Genomic DNA, 4754 nt, shown 5'->3' on the forward strand with positions numbered 1-4754 from the left:
TAAACTGAAAATAAGTCATTCATGATAAGATTATTCATTCATTTAGAACACGTATATATATATATATATATATATATATATATATATATATATATATATATATATATATATATATATATATAAACTATAATAAGCATAGTTTAATGGATTTCATAATCCTAACGCTTTTTCATAAAAGAGTTCTTATATATTACAAACGTTTTGGATAAAACTATAATAGGTATAGTTTTCGATACATCACATAACACACATGTACGAAAAGGGTACATTCATACAGAAAGGTTTTACACTCCCGCATACAACTTGTAAACTTGTTAACCTAGATTGTGAGACATTCTCTTTCCGTACGTCCGAGTGCGGAATATAAAATCTTGTACGTTATAATCAGAGTCTCCCGGAGGGAGAACGTGATAGTTGTATATAGATCTATATTGGGTTTGACACCCCACACCTTGCTGCTAGCTACAGCTGGACCTGCAGGTCTACGGGTGATAATTGTCATTTCAGTTTTTCGACGCCTGAGAAACGTCGTGGCAGGTTCATTTAGTCTTAAGTATGATTATAGCGGCTCACATAAGGATATAACAATACATAAAGTTTACGGGATTTTTATAAAACTTAAATGGGTTTTATGACGATTTTAAAATCACCTTTTATCTCAATAAGTACCGATATTACTGTCTACATTCGGTTTTTGGTATTTATGACTACACATCATTTGAAACCACATTTATAACTTTAAGTATAGACGATACTTGTTATTTTCTCGGTCCTAAGACTTAGGACTACATATACATTAAGTATTAACAAATATAAGAATTTGCGGGAACATCAATTAATTCAAGTGCGTTTATGTCAATTTAAGCACATTTTATTTTCCTTTAATAAGAAAGGTTACTTATGCATTTTGGTCGTCGGTTATAAGACTACATTACATAAATTTTATAAAGAAAATATTGGACTTTCTGAATACATATCATATCATTTTTACAAGGAAAGCGGTCTATTTCTCCAATAAAATCTCTTATGAACTCACCAACCTTTGTGTTAACACTTTTCAAAACTACTTGTATTCTCAGGAATTCAGTGAAAACAGGAAACCAACAACGTTTTGAGGATGGGATGATAAATCGTCAAACAGTTCATTTTTTTTCATGATGTAATTGATTTGAATCATGTAAAACATATACATTGGTGTAACTTTTTCAGTTATATTTATGATGGTTGTATTTACTTTGAGCACTATTATACTCGTTGTTGTGATACTCTACATGAAGTCCTCCACCCTCGAACGTTTCCGCCATCCTTGGTTTGGGGGTGTGACAGATTGGTATCAGAGCATTGTTTATAGTGAACTCAGTATATCGAACCACATAAGATATACAAACTATAAATGCATTGGGACTAGAGTCTCTGATTTTATGTTTTCAAAACAACTATACTTTTAGAAATAAGTAGTTTCTTATTAAAAGTATACACGCATGCATACATACTAGGGTCACGTCGTTCTAGAACAAAATAAAAGTAATGATTGTTGGATATCACAGGTAAGCTCGGGGATGTATGGTCAGTCTTGGGATGGGCATAGCCTGATCAACTATGCTCGTCCGAGGAGTGATTAGCACATGCCCAAGAATGGTTGTGATATGGCAACAAGTCTAAAAACTTACCAACACTACCACAATGAAATACCATAGGGGTATTTGGTGTTATTATAATTACTTATCTGAGAACTAAATAGATTTTTATCAATAGGTCAATAATTGCTTGGTGGATACATTAAAATTATATGTAGCCAGGACGTCATAGACTTAGAATCTGTGAATCTTTGCTTTACTTCCTGTTCTCGTTGGATTGGGGATTTAGAGTTTGGGTCGCTTATTCGAAGGTCTATCCTGTCCCAAATACATATGACTAGTATGCACTAAACAGTGTATTGAAGTACCTGATAAAGATCATCTTATAATTATCTAATTAGTACATCTACTTAGTTACTTCCTATATCCCCATTTCTCACGAAGATATCATGGCTGGATTTCATCCCCACGACGACCCGTACTATCCTAACCACAACAATACTGAATGGCTCGGAGAGGAGCCAGAGAATGATCACCCAATCCCTGTGGATGGTCACCAAGCTGAAGGCCTTGCTGACAGTTTCGACTCCGAACCTGAAATGGTGAACCTATCCTCGATGACCCGTGTTCCCAATCCCAATCCTCGACCGGCTTTTCAAGGCCCGATGCCTCCTTGGGTAGAGTGCTTGGAAATCTAGAGCGAAGAGCAAGACCAACCTATGTCATTTGATGGAGATCGAAACTTCTACAACATAAACGAAGGAACCCCAGCAGATAGAATTTTTTCCAATCCTGGTCTGTAGAGTTGCCTGAGACGAGATTCGGGGCAGAACAACTCTCTATAGTATCGCAGAGGTTGATGCAAATGCAAGAATACATACAATCCACACCAATCGCCTTGAGCACACTCGTGAAAAGTCTGCGAAACACTATGAAACCTTGCTGCAAGCACTGGCTGAATCACGAACCGATGTCATAAAACTCCGAGTATGCCAGAGGGTGTACGAAAGGCACATGCCTGATATGGAGCGGCAGCTAGCTGAACTGAGAGATCAGAAGAAAAATGACCGCCGCCAGTAGTAGATACCTTACTTCATTTCATGTTAATAAAGAATCGTTATCCCTATCTATGACCTATGTGGTATTTCCTATGAAACTATCTTGTACTGTAGGTACCTTTAGTGAGGCCTTTAGGCGGCCAAGACACCCCTGCTTTGATATGATATAAGACCCTCTGCAAGGTCAATTTTCCCTAATTTGTTACATCTTAAACATCAATGACGTATCAATCAGCCGAGTTCTGTGTCACCCTTTTGTTCAAACACTCCCATCATGCTGCCATAGGAGCCTGCCCAAAACCCACTCTAATTAAGTTGTGAGACTAGAGTAATCTAGCTCCGTAATCATTCCTGATCTTCTCTCCAAGGTTGGATCATGTCATTCACCAACCAATGGAACCCGGTTTCAAACAGCAAACATCAAAAGATCACTAGCTGAACTTACTTCTACTCTGTATTAGGACTGCATCATAGGGATGCAAGTCAAATCTTCGAGAACATGCTCCGATTGGTCATAATAAGGACCTAGCCTGGGTCAGCTATAAGGCACCACTTGGGTGCAGAACTACTAAAAATTCATGGGTTTCCATAAAAAGACTCCCGTTATGAATTATTTTCAGAATGCCCCTAACGACAAAATTACGTTACAAACCAATATAAGATAAAACTTAGTTAGAAACTCACGACGTATAGCCATTTTAAAAACTCATTATCATCTCACCCTTATTCATTTTGTTGAGAAGTTCCTTCATCATAGACTTTCGGTTGCGATCATACCAGCACTAATGCACCGGATCCCATCAGAACTCCCCAGCCAAGCGTGTTTGGACACACATGATTCTAAGATGGGTAAAGCTTGACGCCGTATGAAACCTACCCCTACCCACTGTTGTAACCCTAATTCAAGAATGTTAGCGGAAACACTAGGAGTAGTACAGTAATGTGCAAAAATTTATATGCGTTAATATAAATTGTAAGGATTCACTTAAGATAATCATTTCCACTAACGAAGATGTTTTTCATCGTGAAACAGAGCTATGTCGTCACCAAGAGGGAACCAACCAACTAACAAGGTGCCAACTCTGCAGATAGACGCTGCTACTTTTCAGGCTGCAGTCACGGCAGCCGTGGCAACCGTCATGGCACAGTTCAATGCTAACAACGCCAGCAAAAATGGAAGCGGTGCTGACAATACAGATAGTGGTAATAGTCAGGGACACCAACGGGTGTCCGCCAGCAAAAATACCTCAGGCCTCAAACCTACGAACAAGAAGAGAAAGTTTTGGAACATGAAAGAGCGCCACCAATCACAAAAATCCATTAAAAGACAACAACCTATGGCCACCCCCACCATCACAACAGCAGTCACGACGCATGCCCCGATACTAGCCACAGGATCTACCACCCAAATGTCGGCCAGACCATATGAAGGATCTCTCCCAAAGTGTGTCAAATGCAGTTTCCATCACACAGGAGCTTGCCGAATCTTAAAATGTGATAACTGCAACAGGAAAGGACATACCACCCGTTTCTGTAAGGTCCCGACCCAGTATCTCCCTTCAATCACCAGCACCAGGGCGGACCCAGTATGCTACTCATGCGGTGAAATGGGACACTTCAAGAAAGAGTGTCCAACCAAGAAGGATGACGGAGGAGCCGGAGGAATGTAACAAATGAACCGGCAGGATCAGTAGGAAACCATATTAGAACTTTTGTAATGTGTCCAACGACAAAAACGTTTAAGTACTATATGTTTGTAATGAAATTGTTATGCTTGCTAAAAGTCACCGTCTTTCTAAAAGTAGTTAAAATACTCTCTCGTTTAAATCGAACCAAATACATTCATATATGATCTAAAGATCATTACCTCTAAGATGTGATGACTTTGTACATACATCGGGGTTAATCATAATCGAAATACTGAAGTCTTGAAACAAATAATTTCATCCCGACTCCTAAGCCGTGTCTAGTAGTAAGAACCGAGTGGGGCCACCCACTCGACGATTCCCCAAACATCAGATCTCATACGACGTTCATATACCATTCGATTATAGAGAGACCTGTCAGGGGTCATGATGTCAAATATCATTACCAATTCTCGAAACACACCTGCCGCCAG

This window comes from Lactuca serriola, chromosome 1 (assembly GCF_051521515.1).
Source record: "Lactuca serriola cultivar US96UC23 chromosome 1, Lser_US96UC23_V15, whole genome shotgun sequence".
Taxonomy (NCBI): Eukaryota; Viridiplantae; Streptophyta; class Magnoliopsida; order Asterales; family Asteraceae; genus Lactuca; species Lactuca serriola.